Genomic DNA, 24,537 nt, shown 5'->3' on the forward strand with positions numbered 1-24,537 from the left:
ACCTAAAATACCCCATTGAGGCTAAGGCTCTTCTTACACTTTCTTAAATAATTGGAATGTATAATTACCCTGCCCTTCCAGTAATGATGTTAACTCCCTTGACTGGAGCAGTTAGGCAAAAGTCAGGGTAGTGCAAGTTGTTTCCATTAGGTGAAATTGAGGCTGGAGTGAGGTATTTCTCTGATGCAATCCTGTTGCTCTGAACACAATAGGAATGAAATAGCAGAAGATATTCTTTATTCACAGTTCCAAGCCTCTTTTCATCCAGCACTCCTTCCTAAAAGCTGTTTCTCTTCCCTTTTTCTCAAGGTCCCACTATAAGTGCTTCTTCAGCTGCTGGCGGGGAGGAAGGTGAGGGTGTGGGTCTTCCTTGTTGCATTCGCTGTCTGCTTCTATAGTATTTCTGCTCTTTCTGCCTTGGCAACAAGTCCAGGAAAACCCCTCAGACCATATATTTCACCTCCTTATACGTGGCCTGTGTTTTGGGCAGTGGCTTCTGATAGCTGAAACAATCTCTATTCCATGAAGGAGATTAATTGTTTTTTATATTTATCCTTACTGGAGGGTGGTGGTTATGCCCACCAGTTTCAATGAGCTTTCACCTAACCTCCACCGTAATAATATTTACAATTCGTGGGGACTGTTTTTCATATCCCAAGGGCTTGGGCTTTACAAAAATGTGGGAACCTTCCCCGTAGGCTTAGGCTGCAGGTAAGATTATCCCCTTTTTACAGAGGGAAGAACTGAAATAAACTTCGTGACTTGCCCAAAGCCACAGGTCAGTGACAGCCGGGTGTGGGACGGAGGCATTCCTGGCTGCTGCTCCTATGCCTGACGCCCTCCCTCAGCTTAGGTGCTGCTTGTTTGGTTACTGCCCTCGCGCCCCGCAGAGAGCGGTGTGTGCTAGAGGTTTTGTGTGAAGGGTTCAAGGCTCTTGGCTCTGTCACCCAGGGGTGGAGAACAGCCCTGAGCTCTCTGGTGAAGGGGGGGGGGGGAGGGGATGTCACCCCAAGCCTTTAAAAGTTGCACCCTGCGCTAGCGGGCTGCCCCGTGCCGCTGACAGTCCCGGTGACGTTTCCAGACACCGGGACTCCTGTCACCTGTATCTACTCTAACTCCATGGGCCTGCCCCACAACGCGCACTGGCACTTTAAATCTCTACCGCATTGGCCTGCTGCAAGGGTTTGATCCGGCTTCCTTCTGTCCTATTGGTCAGCCGAGCTCTCACCCTCCCGCCGGTCTCCACATCGCAGCCAATCGCTGCCAGGGAGATTTATAACCGACTTCGGAGCGCACCATTATTCCTTCCCAGAGGGGTGGCGAGAGCGGGTAGCTTTTGACACAGCCCCCCCCCCACCTTCGCTTCTCATGGGCCTGGCAGCCGGAGGAGCCGATGTCCACCCCACCCCCGCTCCCGCCTTGGGCAGAGTAACCCGGGTGGCTCCCTCTAGGGCGGAGAGGAGGAGCTGCCCAGGGGCCAGCCGCCGCCGCCGCTGCACGGGACCGGAGCGCAGAGCCCGCCCTCGGGGAGGAGAAGCGGGGCCGGGAGATGGACCCGCCGCACATGGCTTAGCGCCGGGAGCCCGGGCGCAGGAGCGGCGTGAGGCAAGTGGGGCAGCTCCCCGGGGGGCCCGGGCCCGGGGGATCGGCTGCTCCCGGGGGCCGCGAGCCGGGCTGGCACCTCCCGCTCCCCCCCCCCCCGCCCCCGAGCCGGGCTGGTGCCCCCGCTTCCTTCCCCCAGCTGCCCCCGGGGGCCGCGGTCCGGGCGGGCTGGGAAGCGGCGCCTGCTGGCCGGAGCGCGCCGCTGAGGGCGGGCGGGCAGGTGGGGTCTCCCTGGCCCGGCGCAGGGTCGGAGAAGGCGGCTGGAGGCTCGCCCCGGGGGCGACGGCGACAGCGCTGCCCGCAGCCCGGCTCCGCGCTCCCGCAGTGCGTTGGCAGGCGCCTGGCTGCGGAGCGGGCACCGGCCGCAGGGGCGCGTTGGCGGCCGGCGCACGGCTCCGCTGAGGGCGGCAGTGCCGCAGCAGCCCCCGCCCCTGGAGAAGGCGGCTCGCGGTGCGGGACCGGGCAGGAAAACCGGGACCTGCCTTGCCCCAGCGCCGTGGGGGATCCGTCATCGCCTGCTCCCAGCGCCGACGGGCTGACGCGGATCTGAGCCCCCTCCCCTCTCCTCTCCTCTCCCTGCCAGCTTCAGGGACGTGTGTGCCTGTAGGGGGTCTGGGGGGAAAAAAACAACCCTTAATGGGGAATAGCTCAACCCGGCGGGCAGGCCACTGAGAGAATAGCCTGCGGGGAGGGGAAAATGCACTCCCAGTTCATCCCTGCAGAAGGTCTCCGGGCCCAGTTCGTGCTCTGAGTGTGGGCAGCCTGTCCAGCTTGTGTCAGAAATCTGGAACGAAAGAACTCCTGACATTGGCCTGTGATCAGGGGTTGTACTTAACACGGGCGCCTTCACCTGGTGAGTCGGCTCAAACTGTAGGGACGGGAGGATGAGGCCATAATGTTTTAATGGTCAGGAGGCGCTTGCTTGGAGCCCTTCCAATAGATGTGGTGGGGGACCTTCTTGACTTGCAAGCTTGTTCAGATTTGTTCAATACTATCCCACTTGCCTGATCTCCTTGTCATGTGAATTTGGGAGGGAAGGAGGGAAATGCTGAAGGAGATCATGATTATGTTTGCCCTTACATGGGTACAAATTTGGTGGTTACAGGTTAACTCTGGAGGAGTTGGGGAGGAAACACTACTTTGCTCTGCCAATTCATGGGAGAAATCTCTGAAGAGCATTGTTTTGTTAGTGGACCAAGGTCTTCCAGTGGCATGCAGTATATACCCCCTTAGGACTATCCAAAAGTCCTGTTGGACAGGCATAATATATTATAGGGTACTTCCAAGATTAACAGATGGATAGGTTGACCTTTTGGGGTGCGTGTATGGATTCTCAGGTAGATGCCTCCTTCTCTGGCATACTCTACCCTCTTAACACCTTTATTACTAATGCAGGTTTATTATAGTGATTGCATTCTCATCTACAGCAAACAAGTGTTTCGGTAGTGTCTGTTACGCTGTTATAGAGTTGTTTCAGGTTATAAAACCCAGTTTCTAATATTATATTTTCTCTGGTTAGGAGTTTGAAATTTGTGGCACAGGATACTAGTTGCAATATTGTTTTTTTAACAAATAAATGTCTGAAAATTTACTTCTGCACATGCAGCTTTTTCCATAACGATAAGGTATATTAATGTATCCCCTTTTTCAAAGCCACAGAATGAAACTATCTCTTATTTCATCCAGACCCCCATTTAATGTTAGTACTATGGATTGACAGTGCCTTGTACTTGCCTAAAGGGAACACAGGTATTACGAGAGGGAGCTCTTGTGGTCTCTTCTGCTAGCTTGGTCTATCACTTTAAGAAGCATCATTTACTTTGGTAACACACAAAGTAAATTAAATATCTGGCTGAAAATCTTGTTCTTCAATTGTAGACTTCACTGTGTTTAGACTTCTACAATTTCCCACTTATAAAAACAGCTGAGAGAACATTATGCAAAACTTAGATATGCAGAAGTTTGGAAATTCTCAGCTAAGGTTGTCAAGGAATATTAACTCTTAGTTTGCTTAGTAATTGAAAAGGGAACGTAAAAAGGAACACTCAAGTTAAAAATTGTACTGTATATTCAAACAGCTTTTTTGTGTGTTGCAAGAACACTTTACATTATTAAAATTGAAAGAAATTTAAAAATCCAATTTATTTTTCACTACTGATGCTGTTAATTTATGTCAGCATTTCTCTCCGCTTAAAGAACGAAAATCAGTGAAGCCAGTTTCATTGTTTATTGTCACTAACACCTTCCAGTGTTGTGCTTGGATTGCAAATCCTGCAAAGGCACATGTATGTGTTAAAAATAACTTTCCATGGGAACTAATTTTTTTTAGATCATGGGAGTATTTCTGTTGGCCTTATGTTTTGTAAAAATTTGCACAAAAGCTACACTTGGAGTCAAATTGGAGTTGACAGTGTCCCTTTAATTTAGCCCCCAAAAAATCCACTACCCATTCATCCTCCGCTCCCAAGTGAAGATTTCACACTTGTCAGAAACTGGACACTGAAAAAATATATTTAGCTTGCATTTTCAGAATTGTAGCTTTCTAAAGCACTTATCTTCAAGAAACAGATGAACTCAAACCTATTTAATAATTATGTTAATTGGTTCTCTAGAATACTATAGTTGAAATACACAAATAGACTTGTAGTTGATTCTAAAATCTTTGTTCATTTTTACAATTGAATAAAAAAGTTAAAGAACAGATGCCAAATTGCCCTATTTCAAGTAGTTACATTACCCAAGTAACCAATGATATATGTGAAATATAACTCAGTTCATAATTTGGAATTCAAATACATTAAAACTTGACTCTGAATTACAATAAATTTGAATACAATAAATTACAGATCCTGTTCATAACTAACCCCTATGTTTGTTGTCTTTGTGAGCAGTATGTAATTGTATATATTTGGTGCAAACCTAGACACAGAGGGGTGAGGTCAGGATGACATTTAATCCTAAACTTCCCTGCCTCATGTGGGTTTCAAACATTCCTTTTAGTGTGCTTGTCTTAATCTTTTTCTCCCAAAACTCTCAGGAGAGTTTTATAAACATGTATCACTGGAGAAATTTTAGTTATTATGCAAGTCCCTTTTGATGAAGATTAGAAAATTACTTGTGTTGTGAGAAGGTTTGAGTTGTTGTAAAACAAATGGTAATGCAGAGCAGATGTTGGACTTTCTGTTTAGAGAGTTTCCTATCTGTTGTGACAGATATGACCAGAGAACAGTTGTGTTGAGTGTTGCTGACTTCTTGCAGGATTTCAAAATATTTTTCTAGCATGTTGTGATAATCATACACACTAACTTACCTAATCAAGTTGTGGTGTTACTGTCTTACTTGTCTATGCTTCTGCTGTCCTGTAAATATTCCTTCAGTGCAGTAGCTAGGGCTCTCTCTCTAGCTGTATCTAGATCCATATTAATAGTGGGACTAGATCCCAACTTCGTGGGTGGTTAGGAAAGCCTTGCATAACATTTTGATAGTTATAGGGTGTTATTTACTGGGTGTGTGTAACTGACCAGCAGTGCACCTCCCGTGCACTGGTATCAGCAGTGGCAGCTGTGACATAGACCGGGCTGAGGCATTTTGATCACCATGTCATCTAACCCTGATAATTGGATTTGGTAGCAAAAAGAAACTGAGCAGCAATCTTCCCTTTCTTCCCAAAAATCTTGGCATTATCGCAATCTGAAAGTATTAGGTAGGATTATGAGGACCAACCCTAATAGATACATGAAATTAAAGCTCTAGCTTTCCTTGGAAAGTACTTTCTTAATAGTACTGGTATTCAGATGGTTCAAAGTGGAATATTTCATTGAGAAAAGAAGGATGTTGGCTGATGGATTTCACACCTTTGGTGCTCTACTTTGCATTCTGCATGCTCCAGTCAGCAAAACAGCTGAATTAAGTAGAAAAAGCTAGAAACTTAATTTCATTTCCATGGGAGAGGGTGAAAGAGGCAGTGGAAATTGTGGGAAAATCTCATCAGCATCATCCCTGTCACTCAAGCCCATAACCTGGTCATTGTCTTCGACTCGACCCTTTCTCTAGAGCCTTGTATCCAGGCTGTGCCTGAATCTTGCCAATTTTTTCTTCATAACATCTCTAAGATATGGCCTTTCCTATCCATCCACACAGCTAAAACTCTCGTCTAGGCTGCCATCATCTGTCGTCTCGATTACTGTAACATCCCTCTCGCTACCCTTGGCTAATCCCATCTTGCCCCGCTCAGGCCCATTCAAAATGCTGCTGTAAAAATAATTATCCTAGCTCCTGGCTTTGACCATGTCAGTATCACCTCCTCTCTTTGCATCCCTCCACTGGTTCCCCTTCTCTGTTACATCAGACATAAGCTAGTGGTCTTAAGTTTGCAGACGATACAAAATTACTCAAGATAGTTAAGTCCAAAGCTGACTATGAAGAGTTACAAAGGAATTCCACTGAACTGGGTGACTGGTAAACAAAATGGCAGATGAAAGTCGATGTTGATAAGTGTGAAATAATGCACATTGGAAAACATAATCACAACTGTACCTACAAAATGATGGGGCTTAAATTAGCTGTTTCCACTCAGGAAAGAGATCTTGGAGTCATGTGGACAGTTCTCTGAAAACATCCACTCAATGTGCAATGGCAGTCAAAAAAGCTAACAATGTTAGGAATCATTAGGGAACATAAGAATGGCCATACTGGGTCAGACCAAAGGTCCATCTAGCCCAGTATCCTGTCTTCTGACAGTGGCCAATGCCAGGTGCCCCAGGGGGAATGAACAGGTAATCATCAAGTGATCCATCCCCTGTTGCCCATTCCCAGATTCTGGCAAACAGAGGTTAGTGACGCCATTGATGGACCTATTCTCCATGAATTTATCTAGTTCTTTTTTGAACCCTGTTGTAGCCTTGGCCTTCACAACATCCTCTGGCAAAGAGTTCCACAGGTTGACTGTGCTTTGTGTGAAGAAATACTTCCTTTTTGTTTGTTTTAAACCTGCTGCCTATTAATTTCATTTGGTGCCCCCTAGTTCTTGTGTTATGAGAAGGAATAAATAATACTTCCTTATTTACTTTTTCCACACCAGTCATGATTTTATAGACCTCTATCATATCCCCCCTTTGGGACTTTTCAGCTTGGAAAAGAGACACCTGTCTTATTAATCTCTCCTCATATGGAGGCCATTCCACACCCCTAATCATTTTCGTAAAGGGATAGATAAGACAGAAAATATCATAATGCCACTATTTAAATCCATGGGACACCCATCCCTTGAATACTATATGCAGTTCTGGTCTCCCCATCTCAAAAAAGATATATTAGAATTGGTAAAAGTACAGAGAAAGACAACAAAAATGATTTAGAGATGTGGAACAGTTTCCCTATGAGGACAGATTTAAAAGACTGGAAATGTTCAACTTAGAAAAGGGATGACTAAGGGGGATATGATAGAGTGGAGAAAGTGATTAAGGAGAAAGTGGATATGATAGTGGAAAGGGGATATTCTAGTGTGGTGTGGAGAAAGTGATTAAGGAAGTGTTATTTATCTCTTATAATACAAGAACTAGGGATCACCCAATGAAATTAATAGGCAGCAGGCTTAATACAAAAGGAAGTACTTTTTCATACAATATACAGTCAACCGGTGGAACTTATTGCCATAGGATGCTGTGAAAGGCAAAAGTATAATTGCATTCAAAAAAGAATTAGATAAGTTCATGGATGATAGGTCCATGAATGGTTGTTAGCCAAGATGGCCAGAGATGCAACCTCATGCTCTGGATGTTCCTAGGCAGTCCCTGACTGCCAGAAGCTGGGAGAGGACAATAGGGGATGGATGGATCACTTGATAATTACTCTGTTCTGTTCGTTCCCTCTGAAGCATGTGGGTGCTAAGTGACTGCTAAGTACTTAGGGTGGGTAATAGAAGAAACCCTACAGTATTTTGAGTTTCCCCTCCCATAACTTTCTAAATTACAAATTACTTAAGCATATAGACAGGTTTCAGAGTAGCAGCCATGTTAGTCTGTATTCGCAAAAGAAAAGGAGTACTTGTGGCACCTTAGCAACTAAGTGAGCTGTAGCTCGCAAAAGCTCATGCTCAAATAAACTTGTTAGTCTCTAAGGTGCCACAAGTACTCCTTTTCTTTAAGCGTATAGTTATTTTCCTTTTTTTGCATGTAAGTTGTCTACAATAGACTTTGGGGCGGGGGGGGATCTCCCACTGAAGCATGAACATAAAAATGCTCATGCTCGTCTATCACCACGTCTAACTGTTCAGCTCTAGATGTCAGGTAGGTAAAAATGCCAGTGGCCACCTGATTCCTATCTTCAGTAGTACCTCCACTTTTTGTATCCTCAGTGGAGCTTTGCTAGCTATAATGGAATGACTGGAGACTATAAAACAGTTCAGTGTGGACAAAGTCTGTATGTGTGAGGTTCTGCACTTGTGTAGTCACTGAGAAATCTCTTCTCCTTTTGAAGCCATCTGAAAATGGATAGTGTAAATCCTGGCATGCTTCTATGAGGTACCTGCTGCTTGTATACAGTAGTGAATTTTCCCATCCCTTTCATCTTGTCAGTGAACTAGGAAAAAAGCCTCAAAGCTGTGATAATCAATTGGTCAAATTCTAATCAATTTAAAAACTGACTCTAATGAAAGAGGTGTAAGTTTTGGGTGTAGAGCAGCCTGTCCTCCTCATATCAGGGAACTGCTCTGGCTGTTGCAGCCTATGGTCTTGTGACTGCAGGGGGGGAAGCAGAGGAGGTGAGAATTCTCATCTCTTCAGTTTGCTGAGGTGGAGATCTTCATGGGATGGATTGCTGTTCAGTGAGTGATGGAGACAGGTGTTTGTCTAGGACTTTTGCTTTTCACAGCCAAGTGGCAGAATGTTTTCACTGATTTCCCCCCCCCCCCCCCCCGAAAGTTTATTTCTCTAGTAGCAAAACAGACAGAGATGGTGGAAGTGGGGCAGTTATTCAAATCTATTTTATTAAAACATGTGCTAGATTTGCTGTCACTTCCTGTCCTCTGACCTAGAGCAATAAGGGAAAAGGGAAGGGTAAGTGGAGTTTCCAGAAGCATGGAGTGCTGGAATCTTGCCACTTACTGAGCAAGGGAAGGCCAGTTGGCCTCCCTATAGAAACTTCTTCAAATATGTGTATTTTATTGCTCATAAAATGAGTCTAACGACACTACGTGGAATGTGAGCGGGGAGTGGCCAGGCAGAACAGGGCTGCTGGTGTCACTGGGGCATGTAGGGAATGACTTTCAGTGATACCTGGCCTGATGCCTGACAGGACCTCCTTTCTCCAGCAGCATGGCTTTCACCAGGTCTCTTACCTTATGTGTGTAAAAATGCAGGACAACCTACAAAGTTGCAGGGTGCTATCACAAGTGCCTAGAGGCCCCAGCCAGGATCAGAGCCCTATTTTGCTAGGTGCTGTACAAACGTACAATAAGAACGGCCTTACTGGGTCAGACCAAAGGTCCATCTAGCCCAGTGTCTGTCTTCCAACAGTGGCCAATGCCAGGTGCCCCAAAGGGAATGAACAGAACACGTAATCATCAGGTGATCCATTCCCTGTCACCTATTCCCAGTTTCTGGCAACCAGGTTAGGGACACCATCCCTGTCCATCTTGGGTAATAGCCATTGATGGACCTATCCTCCATGAATTTATCTAGTTAATTTTTGAATCCTGTTGTAGTCTTGGCCTTCACATCATCATCTGGCAAAGAATTCCACAGGTTGACTGTGCATTGTGTGAAGAAATATTTCCTTTTTGTTTGTTTTAAACTTGCTGCCTATTAATTTCGTTTGGTGGCCCCTAGTTCTTGTGTTGTGAGAAGGAGTAAATAACCCTTCCTTATTTACTTTTTCCACACCAGTCATGATTTTATAGATCTCAATCGTATCCCCCCTTAGGTGTCTCTTTTCCAAGCTGAAAAGTCCCAGTTTTATTAATCTCTCCTCAGATGGAAGCCGTTCCAGACCCCTAACAATTTCTGTTGCCCTTTTCTGAATCTTTTCCAAATCAATATATCTTTTCTGAGATATGGCAACCATATCTGCACGCAGTATTCAAGATGTGGGCATACCATAGATTTATATAGAGGCAGTATGCTATTTTCCGTCTTATTATCTATCCCTTTCTTAATGATTCTGTGGCAGGGTGCTGCAGGGGAAGCCCTAATTGGCTTGACCCCCAGTCTGTGGAAATGGGTTGCACCTGGGTAGGGTGACCAGATGTCCCGTTTTTAAAGGGACAGTCCCGTTTTTTGGGACTTTTTCTTATATAGGCGCCTATTCTCCTTCCCCCATCCTGTTTTTTCACAGTTGCTATCTGGTCACCCTACGCCTGGGCCAATAGCTAGGACTGGCCTGGAAACTGGCCACACCTGCCAGCCTCGTTAATGGGCTAAAAGCTTGGGAGGAAGTGAGTCACTGAGGGACATGGAGACCAGGAGGGGAGAGTAGGCTCAGAAGGAGCCAGGAGCCTGCTACCCTGTTGCCACTGTGGCCTGTGCTAGGCCAAACCTGTAAATAGTTGCAACTTGGTGGTGGGGACCAGACACAGGAATAAAGAGCACAGGTATTGCACCAGCTTGAAGTGGTCCTGACTCATTGGGAAGCAGGGCCAGGAGGCTGAACCTAGCAGGGAGAGCATCCTGTTACAGATTCCCAACATTGTATTTGCTTTTTTGACTGCTGTTTTCAGAGAACTATCTAGAATGACTCCAAGATCTTTCTTGAGTGGCAAGTCAATTTAGACCCCATCATTTTATATGTATAGTATGGATTATGTTTTCCAGTGTGCATCACTTTGCATTTATCAACACTGAATTTCATCTGCCATTTGGTTGCTCAGTCACCCAGTTTTGAGAGATCCTTTTGTAGCTCTTGGCAGTCTGCCTGGGACTTAACTATCTTGAGCAATTTTGTATCATCTGCAGATTTTGCCACCTCACAGTTTATCCCTTTTCCTAGATCATTTATGAATATATTGAAAAGGACTGGGCCCGGTACAGACCCCTGGGGACACCACTCTACCTCTCTCCATTCTGAAAACTGACCATTTATTCCTGCCCTTTGTTTCCTATCTTTTAACCAGTTACCAATCCATGAGAGGATCTTCCCTCTTATACAAGGACGGCTTACTTTGCTTAAGAGCCTTTGGTGAGGGACCTTGTCAAAGGCTTTCTGAAAATCTAAGTACAATATATCCCCTGGATCCCTCTTGTCCACATGCTTGTTGATTCCCTCAAAGAATTCTAGTAGATTGGTGAGGCATGATTTTCCTTTACAAAAACCATGTTGACTCTTCCCCAACAAATTATGTTCATCTGGGTGTCTGAGAATTTTGTTCTTTACTATTGTTTCAACCAGTGTGCCCAGTACTGAAGTCAGGCTATGGTCTGTAATTGCCGGGGTCTCCTCTGGAGCCCTTTTTAAAAATTGGCGTCCGATTAGCTATCCTCCAGTCATTTGGTACAGCAGCTGATTTAAATGATCTCCTTCTTTGAGAAAGTAACAGATTCTTTAGACAAAGGAAACGCAGTGGATCTAATTTACCTAGATTTTAGTAAGGCACTTGATACCATGCCACATGGGGAATTATTAGTTAAATTGGATAAGATGGGGATCAATAGGAAAATTGAAAGGTGGATGAGGAATTGGTTAAAGGGGAGACTACAACGGGTCCTACTGAAAGGTGGACTGTCAGGCTGGAGGGAGGTTACCAGTGGAGTTCCTCAAGGATCGGTTTTGGGACCAATCTTATTTAATCTTTTTATTACTGACCTTGGCACAAAAAGTGGGAGTGTGCTAATAAAGTTTGCGGATGATACAAAGCTGGGAGGTATTGCCAATTTAGAGAAGGACAGGGATACCCTACAGGAGGATCTGGATGACTTTGTAAACTGGAGTAATAGTAATAGGATGAAATTTAATAGCGAGAAATGTAAGGTCATGCATTTAGGGATTAATAACAAGAATTTTAGTTATAAACTAGGGATGCATCAATTAGAAGTAATGGAGGAGGAAAGACCTTGGAGTATTCATAGATTCATAGATATTTAGGTCAGAAGGGACCATTATGATCATCTAGTCTGACCTCCTGCACAATGCAGGCCACAGAATTTCACCCACCACTCCTAAAAAAGACCTCACACCTATATCTGTGCTATTGAAGTCCTCAAATTGTAGTTTGAAGACCTCAAAGAGCAGAGAATCCTCCAGCAAGTGACCCGTGCCCCATGCTACAGAGGAAGGCGAAAAACCTCCAGGGCCTTCCAATCTGCCCTGGAGGAAAATTCCTTCCCGACCCCAAATATGGCGATCAGCTAAACCCTGAGCATATGGGCAAGATTCATCAGCCAGATACTACAGAAAATTCTTTCCCGGGTAACTTGGATCTTACCCCATCTAAAAACCCATCACAGGCCATTGGGCCTATTTACCATGAATATTTAATTACCAAAACCATGTTATCCCATCATACCATCTCCTCCATAAACTTATCGAGTTTAATCTTAAAGCAAGATAGATCTTTTGCCCCCACTACTTCCCTCGGAAGGCTATTCCAAAACTTCACTCCTCTGATGGTTAGAAACCTTCGTCTAATTTCTAATCTAAATTTCCTGTGGCCAGTTTATATCCATTTGTTCTTGTGGTCCACATTGGTACTGAACTTAAATAATTCCTCTTCCTCTCTGGTATTTATCCCTCTGATATATTTATAGAGAGCAATCATATCTCCCCTCAACCTTCTTTTAGTTAGGCTAAACAAGCCAAGCTCCCTGAGTCTCCTTTCATAAGACAAGTTTCCATTCCTCGGATCATCCTAGTAGCCCTTCTCTGTACCTAACTAAAAGAAGGTTGAGGGGAGATATGATTGCTCTCTATAAATATATCAGAGGGATAAATACCAGAGAGGGAGAGGAATTATTTAAGTTCAGTACCAATGTGGACCACAAGAACAAATGGATATAAACTGGCCACTAGGAAATTTTAGACTAGAAATTAAACGAAGGTTTTTAGCCATTAGAGGAGTGAAGTTTTGGAATAGCCTTCCAAGGGAAGCAGTGGGGGCAAAAGATCTATCTGGCTTTAAGATTAAACTCGATAAGTTTATGGAGGAGATGGTATGATGGGATAACATGGTTTTGGTAATTAAATATTCATGGTAAATAGGCCCAATGGCCTGTGATGGGCTATTAGATGGGGTGAGATCCAAGTTACTACAGAAAATTCTTTCCTGGATATCTGGCTGATCAATCTTGCCCATATGCTCGGGGTTTAGCTGATTGCCATATTTGGGGTTGGGAAGGAATTTTCCTCCAGGGCAGATTGGAAGAGGCCCTGGAGGTTTTTCGCCTTCCTCTATAGCATGGGGCACGGGTCACTTGCTGGAGGATTCTCTGCTCCTTGAAGTCTTTAAACTACGATTTGAGGACTTCAATAGCACAGATATAGGTGTGAGGTTTTTTTTGTAGGAGTGGTGGGTGAAATTCTGTGGCCTGTGTTGTACAGGAGGTCAGACTAGATGATTATTTAGGTCAGAAGGGACCATTATGTCTATGAATCTATAAATGATAGGTTACAAACCACAGTTCTGCAATTTCACATTTGAGTTCCTTCAGAACTCTTGAATGAATACCATCTGGTCCTGGTGACTTATTACTGTTTAGTTTATCATTTTTTCCCAAAACGTCCTCTAATGACACCTCATTCTGGGACAGTTCCTCAGATTTGTCACCTAAAAAGAATGACTCAGGTTTAGGAATCTCCCTCACATCCTCAACTGTGAAGACCAATGCAAAGAATTCATTTAGTTTCACCACAATGGCCTTATCCTTGAGTGCTCCTTTAGCATCTCGATAATCCAGTGGCCCCACTGGTTGTTTAGCAGGCTTCCTGCTTCTGAAGTATTTAAAATTTTTTTGCTAATACTTTCTGAGTCTTTTTGGCTAGCTGTTCTTCAAACTCTTTTGGTTCTCTTACTTTGTTTTTTAATTTGGGGTATACATTTAAGTTGAGCCTCGATTATGGTGACTTTAAAAAGTTTCTATGCAGTTTGCAGGGATTTGACTTTTGGCGCTGTACCTTTTAACTTCTATTTAACTAACCTCCTCATTTTTGTATAGTTCCCCTTTCTGAAATTAAATGCTACAGTGTTGGGCTGCTGTGGTGTTTTCCCCACCACTGGGATGTTAAATTTAATTGTACTATGGTCACTATTACCAAGCCGTCCAGCTATATTCACCTGTTGGATCAGATGCTGTGCTCCACTTATGACTAAATCAAGAATTGCCTCCCCGCTTGTGGGTTCCAGGACTATCTGCTCCAAGAAGCAGTCATTTAAGGTGTCAAGAAACTTTATCTCTGCAACTGTCCCTGCTCTGAAGAGCTTAAAACTAAATAGAAAAGACAAAGGGTGGGAGAAAGCAGTTATCTCCCTTTTGCAGATCAGGGAAGCTCTGAGCAGCCCATGCTCCAAACTGGGAAGCGGAGGCTGTCATAGAGCCAAGAGGGCATGTTTTGCCTCTGACTTTTCGACAGCCTCTCTGGGAGGGTATCCCTTTAACTGTAAGACCCTACACCTCCACTTTTTTTGCAAGGGGGAGCCCTGAAGCCCCAGTAGGTTTGCTATCTAATTGCTGGAAACCGGACCCCCAAGACTCTACTGCCTCCTCCTTCTCTTCCCCCGCATCCCCCCCCCATTTGCTCACTGGATTGTTTAATGACAGAAAATCCAGAAAACCTGGATTTGTGCTGGAAATGGCCCAACTTGATGATCACTTTAGATAAGCTATTACCAGCAGGACAGTGGGGTGGGAGGAGGTATTGTTTCATATTCTCTGTGTGTATATAAAGTCTGCTGCAGTTTCCACGGTATGCATCCGATGAAGTGAGCTGTAGCTCACGAAAGCTCATGCTCAAATAAATTGGTTAGTCTCCAAGGTGCCACAAGTACTCCTTTTCTTTTTGTGGATTGTTTAAAGGAGCCTGCTTGCAGGTAGGAGGTGGTCCCCGGCTGAGATGCGGCTGGCACAGGTTAATGACCCGACGCCTCTCCCTGTCCTGCTGTAACCAGACTTTTGGTATCTCGTCAGTACATTTGACTGGAATTTCCTTTTAAAGAAAAAGAGAAGAAAAAAAAAAAGGGGCACCTGGCAACCCTAAATGTTCCCTGGACACAGAAGCGAAAACCTATACTGTCCGGATAAAACCCGGACAGGTGGCAACCCTAAGTCCCTGTACCCTGAGACTTTGGCACTTGTTACTCACTATGGCTCTTCTAGACCCAGTCAGTCTAAATTAACTCCCTCCTATTAGAGACTTTATCCCCTTGGGAAGAGATGTAACCAGCAGTTGTTTGCAGTGCAGAGTAACCTTTTCAAAATAAGATTGCTTTTGCTAGTCAACTGGAATTCAGTATTTAAGGTTCTTTGCTTAGAATGGAAAAGCAAAACTTGGATGAGGATCCATGTTGGCAGTAATAATATACCCCTCTGGTCCTGAGCCTCCAGGATCTCCGTTTCCCCCACTTTGGCCTTGTCAGCCCAGTTCTTATCCCCCTGTGTTTTCCAGTTGCAATCATGCTACTTCCACATGTTGTTCTTCCCTTAATTGACAGTTGTTAGAAGTTAATGTCCCATTGCTGGTCTTCCATTGTCTCCGAGGCAGTTCTGTTCATACGTAGTTTTTGGTAGTTCGTTCATACCAACTCAGACAAACCTACCATCTCACCCAGTTCCCCCCATCCAAAGAAAGGAATTAACCCTTCAGTCCTAGGAGGTCGTCATGCAAACTGAGGGGGTAAATCACGCATATTTTTCATTGTCCACAGTGTCAGGGGCTGGAAAATCTCAGATTCAACCGGTAAAACAGAATATTCTTTGAAGATGAAGTCTTCCTGTGCAGTGCAAGAACCTTCCTTTAAACTGTTCTCTTCTGGATTCCCAGGGCAACAGCAGTGACTGCAACAGGAGAACTAATCAGGAAGTTTAATGGTTAAATGGGAGAGAGACACGAGTGTAGATTTGCTGTGTAATGTCCCAGAATAACTGCTTTCCTGATATGCTTTGCCTCTGGATGCAAAGTCTCTGGGTTTGTCATGGTACGAAGGTAACTCTTGTCTCTGGTCATTGCTCATATGATGATGAGCAAAACCTGGCTCCAGTGAAGAACATTAAACCTGATTATTGCAGCTGCCACCCACAACTATGTGGCATTGCTTTCCCCAAGTCCTCCCCACCCCCTTTGTTGCCTTGGTCCTGTATAGTTCAATCATTACAGAAACTCTTGTTGTTTGTCTATTAAACTACATTTATTTTACCCTTTTCCCAAACTTTCAGTATGCTCTAAATTTTTGGTATTGAAAGCAGGGGTGAGGGAAGCTGGTGGATTGGACCCCAGGGGAGGAAGGCTTGGAAGGATGTTGGGGCTTTTGAGAAAAGAGAGGGGTAATGGTGACTCTGTTTGCGGGTGGGGTTGAATTTTTCATTTCTCACTAGCAAACCTTCACAATAATTTGCTGTCCCAGTGCTCTCTCCTTCACAATATCTGCCAGTGCGCCCAACAATAAGGCATAGTAACTTGATCTGATTTCAGAATTGAAAAGCTTGAGAAACTAACTTGAATTAATTTGGAACAAGGTACAACAGGCGAGTGACAAAAATCAGAGGGGAGTTGGGGCAGGGAGGAGGGGCAAAGATACTGAACATAAGTTTATACTGTTTAATAAGATCCCACTCTTAACCAGTGTAGTTCCAAATCAGTTGAGAGGTGCTGCTCATTTAGCCACCAGTAGTTGGCAGATTTCTTGTAGGTGTCACAGTAGAAGTGAATCTTAAAGAGGAAAAAGTGAAACTGACTAGAAACAAAGACTGAGGTTATACTGGTTTAGCTGTGCCAGCCATAACCCCATCACATAGTCTCATATTGCCTCCCCAAACAATAGCTATGTCAATGGAAGTGTTCTTTCATCGACATAGCTACGCCTACACTGAGGGTTAGGTCTGCATGAAAGACCCCCTAAGCTTATTCTTACCAGCTTAGGTTAAAAACTTCCTCAAGGTACAAACTTTGCCTTGTCCTTGAACCCTCTGCTGCCACCACCAAGTGTATTAAATAAAGAACAGGGAAAGAGCCCACTTGAAGATGTCTTCCCACCCAAAAAAAAATCCCCCCAATCTAGCTAGATTGCTTACTAACTTTTTATAGGAGTTCTGAAGAGCATTCCTGCTCTGGTCCCGGCAAAAGCATCACACAGACAGACAGACCTTTTGTTGTCGCCCCCCGCCCCAGCTTTGAAAGTATTTTGTCTCCTCATTGGTCATTTTGGTCAGGTGCCAGCGAGGTTATCTTAGCTTCTTAACCCTTTATAGGTGAAAGGGTTTTGCCTCTGCCAGGAGGGATTTTATAGTTCTGTATACAGAATCATGGTTATATTTTATTTTATTTTATATTTTATTTATTATATATTTAAATATATTCCCTTTATATTTATGACGGGATAATTTCTGTGTCTCTTTGTAATGTGCTTTGAGATCCTCCAATGAAGGGCCATGCAAGTGCCAAGTACTATGTCCCTGGCTTTTGCCTTACTCCAGCAAAATGTTTAGGTTGTGAGAACAAGGTCGTGTCTGTGAGAAGAACTCATTGTGTGTAGCAGTCTCTTCCGTGAAGAGGAGTGTTTGGCAGGCATTTGCTTTTTATTAGCTGATAACATTCAAGTGCTACAGAAAACTGTTTCTTTCCTCTCTCTTCCAAGGAAACTCTTAACAGCAGTGAGGGAAAGAACCCTAGGTAGCTCAGTTGATTCAGGGTTCAGGCAAGCCTGTTTATTTTTAGGGGATGAAGCACCAATGTGACCACTTACAGGTTGTTGGGAAATGTACACTAGTGGGTGACAGTAACTTACTAGATTGCTGTTCAGTTCCAGTACCTTGACACTGAAATGTTTTCCTCCCCTTGATCAGCCTGTATAAATCATTGTGGTTTGATTCAAAGGCGACATTGTTTGTTTGGATTGGTGGTGTGGATTTGGGGTAAAACAGTTCCTCTTCCCTACTTCCAGACTAAAATTAGTGCTGAGCACATGGGGTTAAAGCTAGAGAGTCAGGTGGTGGGCTGAGGTCGCCAAATGGGCTCTTGAGTATGTAATTTCCATTTAACCTCATTCATTCTTTGACTCATTGTTTACTCTCCCTTTTTCTGGAGGAGGGGAAGGTAAGATCTTTCTGGGTTTCTCTACTTATTTTCCACTTTATTATTTTCTCCTTCCCCACAACCCAAAGGCCAGGTGTCACTGTGCCCTTCCTTCTGATCAAGCATCAATAGATAAAAGGTGCTCCCCCCAAATTGAGGATTCAAATCTGTGCTCAGTTTTAGGGGCATGAGGGTCGAGCTCCCAGCCGCTCTTACGGGTTTGTGTCTGCTCTGAGCACTGCAGGGAACACACGGAATGCAGCGCACAAAAGGGAAAATCCTGTTCAGCCAAATGCAGAAGAATTATACATTGCCTGTTTTACTCCTGGCAGACTGAGACCCTGTGTGAGTGATGCACTTTCAATGTATTGTTCTGAGGGCGGAGGGAAATCCATTAAACAGTTATGCGATTACGGAGAATTATGGTAAATGTATAATAATACTGGTTAATATGGAGCCTGCATATCACACAAACTGGCACTGGTGCTAGATTTGGAACTTGGCACTGTACCAAGAGAGGTAAACCCTGCAGAATAACAGGGATTTTTGGAGATTTAGGGATTGGTTGGAAAGGAGGAAGTATAACAAGTATGGGGCTGCTTGACCTTGCATGTCCTTCTTGGCTAAATCACCCATATATATAATTGGTACTTTCAAAAATATCACCTCAGATGTCTTGATGTAGAACATTTAAAATACTGCACTCCTCCGATTTAGAGAACCCTTTCCCTCTATGATCAACTGCTTAGTAACTAATTATTGTCACCTTCCCTTTGTGTGCATCTTGTAACTGTTCCAGTCCCCTTGGCTCCTGAAAGATACCTGAACTAGACCTCTGAGAATCCAATGGGAAATAAACTGACTAATTTTATTTAAAAAATCCAAACCAAAACACTAAATAGAGTGAAGTGAGCGATCTCGCAAGCATCTGCAGCAATAGATGCCTGGCAACTATCAGGCGTGGCCCCTTTAAAAAAAACCAGCAACCTAAAACAATGGGTCTGCATTACTGAGCAAATCTATCCATCTGCTGTGTACCAGTGCTTGCTTGTTGCTGGAACTCTCTGTTTCTTTAGCTTCAGGGTACTTTTGTCTAATCAATCCCTTTAAGGTTTTTATACTTTCCATTGTTTGTAAAAACCCTCCTTGAAACAAGCAAACAAAATTCCTTTCCTGGCTTACTGTGTTTTTTCACGTGATAAAAGTGATCTTCCTTTGTGTAGTATGGCAGCATTATTGAAACAAGCACAGTTCTGGGGATAGAGTTAAGTTACTACTGTAGAGCCAGCAGGGCAGCACTAATATGAGCTTTGTTTGCTGTACAAGTTGAGGTCTTCTCACTTTGAGTAAGTAAGTGAAATACTCAGACAGGAGTGCTGAAGTTACAGTTTTTAAGACCCTGAACTGAGGGAACATTTCAATGCTACAGTATAACTCTGGACACTGTTGTACTTTATTTAAACTCCCTGACAAAGTACATTTCTCTTTCTCTTTATCTGCCTTCACTGACTAAAAGAGTTTGAGATGTCTAAAACTCAAGAAAATCCCTGTAATTTACTATTAATCATCAGAAGTGGCATGGTAAAACATTGACCAGTAAATTCAGCACAATGCTAAAGTGTTCAAACAGTTGTACAAACAGCTAGTGTTATGTTCAAGGTAAACTATATAGGACGTTGATATATCACCTGGAAAGAGCTTTTCCTGCGTGTTGCCCTGAGTGGCTTTTGTACTGATCCAGAAGGGGAACCTTTAACACTCAAGCATTGCACAGTCTCCCCTAAATGTATTTCCTAAACCCTCTGTGCTGATCTAGGATGTACCTCCTGACACAGGTGATCAGGGGCTCTCTGCTTCATAAACGTGAATACAAAGCAGTAGACTGACTGTGACTTGTAGTACTTTGTTAAGAAACTCACATTGCACTTTGACAGTGTCTCACAAATGGGTATGGGTATCAATGCTGAAGAGAGCAGAATCTCTCAGGAGCTAAGCTCCCACACTTGTAAAGTAAAACACAAAAAGTAGTTAAGAGCTTGTCTACTCTGGAGTTTTTGCATTGGTATAGACGTGCTGGGCCAGCGTCAAAAGTGGGATGTACTAGTGCAGATTATCCTGGTTTGATGCCAAAAACACTGCCAGTGTTGACCAGCTCTAATTTTAGTCAAATATACAAAGCCTGAACCAGAAGTGTAAAAGAAATAAAACTTGAAAGAAGGGAAAAGATTCAGACCTGTTTTGCAGTGCTTGTGCAAGAACCAGGGTGGGTCAGGCAGGAGAGTGATACTGATGGCTGCTTTTCTGTCTATCCCCCTGAACTTTGCTCTCTAATTTAGACCTACACTGCAGCATTAGTAAAAAGAAAAGGAGTACTTGTTAGTCTAAGGTGCCACAAGTTTATTTGAGCATAAGCTTTCGTGAGCTACAGCTCACTTCATCAGATGCATTAGTGTTTCTCTCTGCATTCTGAACATTATTGTTCTATTAATACAACTAAATCTACCTTTCTAACAGTTATGCAGGTTGTACTGATTAATAATATTTTGCACTTTTAATCCATAGATGTCCCAAATGCTTTACGAAGAGGGATAATTTTTACTCCCCATTTTACAGGTGGGGTAACTGAGCTGCAGAGAGGTTATGCAATTTGTCCTAGGTTACACAGTGAATTGATGATAGAGATGAGGATGGCATCTAGGTCTCCTGACTCCTAGCCCTGTGTTTTGTTCACCAGATCACAACTGCCCCTGTTTAGCAAATACAGGTACATGGGTTTGCAAGTATGGCTTGTTAATTATAGCAGACAATTCTTTATTCAAATACAAGAATACACACATGCATATGTATGAAATGTCTTGTGAATTGATGGAACAATCAGTAGGCATGTACAAATGGAGAGGTGAGTATATTATATCATAACTCTGCCATTTGGCACATACCTTGTATATATTAATATTTTATACAGTAATATAAAAATCTATCAATGTCTGCGATGCCCTTACATTTTTAAAAATGTAAGGTGACCCAAGGTGGCACAGGTTTCATGAGTACAGATGAACAGTCCTTTTTGTTGCTGCAGTTACCTTTCCCCAGTTGAAATAAAATTAAGCTGACAAGACCTTTTCTATTTTCACTGCAGCTATTTAGGACTGGGTGAGCAGGAGTGAAATTGACAATTCCCGCACATCAGGCCTCGGTACTTTGAAAAATTTACTGGACACCCACTAACAAGAGACTAGTATGAAAGATGAGGGAGGGTCCCCACCAACGCACTCTAGGAACTATGCTTTGCTGAGAGCTCATCCCTAGTTGTTATATTCCTGACCCTACCCAAGGGCCCTGGCCATCTGATAAATGGGGATCTTCTCCTCTCCCAACTGCTACAGCTGCTCCCAACACTGCCATGCTCTTAGGGGAGGTGCCGGGTGGCTACTTTACCCATTTCCCCCCTCCTCATTTCCTGCCGTCTATGAGAGGATGTCTGACCCTTTACCAGCCTGTTTTGTTATTTGTCCTCTTCCCCAGGGAATAGCTCCAGTGCCTGAATCAGCTGCTGCTGCTATCTTTCCCAAGCTGTAGCACAGTGCAACCATAATTTTAAATGTTCTGATTCTCTTGTATAGTTGATACTATAAAGTCTGAGATTTTTATATTAAGGTAGGCGTTTGCATTTAACGTGTACCTCCAAGTACAGCATAACGTTCTCTCGCAGTCTGACACACTTTTATTTGCTTGCTTACCTGCAATTTTGTCAAATCCCTCCTTTGCACATCCAGTGGCTTTGTGTTTTCCACCCTGTATCATGCCAGTGTAAACTGTAGTGTATTGGTTCATAATTTTAACTTATGTTAAGTCCCAGCCTCTGAATGAGAGACTGTTTGGTCATGAAATCTTGTCTATTGCCTTGTGTTAGACACAGTAAACAGTTATCACTTTAAACATTTAGAGAGAAATAACCCACCGAAGGGAACATGGAGACTCACGGCAGCAATTCAGCTGTCAGTAGTAAAGGAATGGAAGTTCTCTGTACACTAAGCCCTGACTCCTCCTTTTAGGAGTGAGAATACAGTTCTATTCTTCTTTCACCGCCTCCCTCTCTCTCTTTCTCTCTCTGGTGCTCTTTAGAGCAGTGATTAGTGGTTCTTTTCTGAGGACTGCTTTATGGGAGTCAAAATACTAATTTGAAGAAGGAACATGTTTTGATTACAAATTGTCTTTAAAAAATGGATACAAGATGTCCACATTTTCTGTCTCTGTTTATAGTTACAGGGTTTTTTTGTCTTTACACAGAGTTCCCAAACTCTACCTCCGTGAAAGTCTTTCACTCCTCAAGTCGGCCCTTACTGATTGTTGCAATTTTTTGTATCCTCTTAAGTGATTTTTGTCAGATGACAACCTATGGCAAAAATTTTCCCTTGTAATCTTGGCACTGTGTGATTCTGTCAACATAACACATGCACAAATTCCAAAGAGCATCAGGAACTGACTAAAATGGGATTATTACTGGGGTTATAACTACATTGTAAAAGTATGCATTAACTGTAAGTATACATACTCCCTTAACTGCCTAGGTTTAAATACGTACTTTGCCATATCGTCCCTCCTCTCTCCTGGTAGAAGTAATGCTGGCACTGTTCTGAGATCTGCAACAGAACATATCAGTTCTGCAACGCAGGGCAGACAGTGTTAGAGGCTAGCCTTTATCAAGGTGTCTATCAAGTACTGAACCAAACAAAATACTGGGGACTGAAAAATTCCAGTATATGACTCACTTGAGAACCCCAGGATTGCTGAAACTAGTGGATTAATGGGCAGTCAGAGAACATAGGAATTTGTGTCATGACTACATTTGGAACAGTTACTCACAATGGGTATATGTCACCATTGTGACAAGTCTGGAGTGGCTCACGACAGTCACTGCCAACCTCAGCAGACTCTCAAAAAGTAGGGTAGATGCCCCAAACTGGTGGTATGTTGTATAATTCGATTTCACCAACCTAGCAACAGATGTGAACTCCTGAATCACTGTACTAGTCTTGCCATGGAGTCACAGACAGTGATAAATGATCAATTACACTAAAAATCACAAAATACTCAGGTTGCTCCCAGTCCCAAGGTCTGTCCTTATTCCAGATCAATGTATACCTTAGATCTCACACACAAGAGCATGCTGATAGCCAATCCTGTAGTAAACTTACTAAAGCTATATTAACCAGGAAACAGAAATGAGTCATTTACATGTTAAAGCAAACAAGCATATATACACAAATGAGTTTTCGTCCATGATTCAAAAGGTGACAGAGTTGTAGTAATCTGTCAATTTAGAATGTCTTTCAGAGCTAATCCAAGCCAAGCAGCATGGGGTTCTCTTTGCTTATGTTTAGGAATCTCTGCCTCTCAGAGTCCAGACAGCAGGAAAGAGATCCAGTTTTTCCTTGTCAGGGATTTTTATCCCCTTCACTCCAGAGTTCAAACTGTAGGGATGTATTTATACATAGGTCCCCCCTTCCTGGAGGGAGTTAGGAATGCAGTCCACAAAGTCTCTGTCCTTTGATGCTACATAATACATCATTTGCTTTCAATGGGCCATGGATGAGCACTTTTCCTATTTGGTGAGTAAACCTCTGTAATTGTGTAAAATGCAAACACTCAAAATAATTTTATACTATGGACTACAGAGATTATAAGTGATATTAATATATGCAGCATCCTATAAGCATTTTAGAGTCTAGACACATCCTTACAAGTTTAACACCTGCCTTGAACATGACTGATGTACTGGTGAGCTAGTCTAGTTTCCAGCTATGAATTTGTCAGTATTCAGCTGATGCCTACAGACTTAGAAGAGCTGGCACCTGATTTACCAGTGTCACAGTATAGGGTCAACATATAAATGCTTGCCTTTTACTGTCCATGTATAGCAATATGCAGTATTTGGTCTCCAGTGAGTGTATACCATATGAGGTTGCTTCCTACACACAAGCCAATTGTTCTATTAATACTAAAAGGAAGGGTTTTTCTCCCTGATCATAATGGATTTTTTTAGGAGTCTCTTCCTGTTTCTTTAGTCATAGTGAACTGTTTGCCTCAAGAGTATCCTGCGGCAATGGGTTCCACAAGTTAATTATATGTTGCGTTTTAAAGAACTTTTCCCTGTTTTAAACTGGTTGACTTCTGAGAGAATTGAATCTGCCAGGTCTAACCTAAGGAAAATAACAGAACTATTTCAGCCCCTGTCTGGCATACTAGTACGGATGGAATATAAATATGAAGCTGTCCAAGACACTGGCTTTCATATGAGTAACGAGTGAAAAACGGAGGCAGCATTATTGATCTCAGAAAGGAAACTATGCAAAGTTTTCTTGCATGGCTTCTCTCTTTTCTGATGCCAACTTATTTCCTCTCAAACTTGACCTGCCTTCATTTTTTAATAATCTAGTTTGAAACCACCCAAATTCCAAATCTGTGTTTTAACCCTGGTTTCTGGAGAAATAAATTCTTCTTTTAAAGTAGACGCTCCCTCTGCTGGTTCTGCAGCAACAGATCACTAATGAACTATTCCTGGACCAGTGCTGACATTGATGGTGATGCCTGAAAAGGCAAGTCAGAATGAAAAGAATCACATTAATTTTTAATTCCATTTAGATCTGACTGTGAGTGAGAGAGAGACAGATCATGGTATACCAGCTGAAGGAAATCTTTCATTAAGATGAAAGCTTTTCCTTT

The 24,537-nt window shown here is 43.2% G+C and overlaps 1 protein-coding gene across 11 annotated transcripts in view; it reads left to right on the plus strand.

Moving 5' to 3' along the window:
* Positions 1–1,389: 1,389 nt before the first annotated feature.
* The window catches only part of MICAL3 (microtubule associated monooxygenase, calponin and LIM domain containing 3), a 243,358-nt gene continuing 220,210 nt past the window's right edge, over positions 1,390–24,537 (plus strand). For 3 of the 11 annotated variants that reach the window (XM_073319771.1, XM_073319741.1, XM_073319752.1), the window contains exon 1: positions 1,397–1,605. The gene's annotated coding sequence lies outside the window, so the exon portion shown is untranslated. Of the gene's footprint in view, positions 1,606–24,537 lie in introns of all 11 variants that reach the window. The other 8 variants (XM_073319717.1, XM_073319728.1, XM_073319708.1 and 5 more) reach the window with 5 other exon arrangements.

Source organism: Lepidochelys kempii, chromosome 1 (genome assembly GCF_965140265.1).
Source record: "Lepidochelys kempii isolate rLepKem1 chromosome 1, rLepKem1.hap2, whole genome shotgun sequence".
Lineage (NCBI taxonomy): Eukaryota > Metazoa > Chordata > Testudines > Cheloniidae > Lepidochelys > Lepidochelys kempii.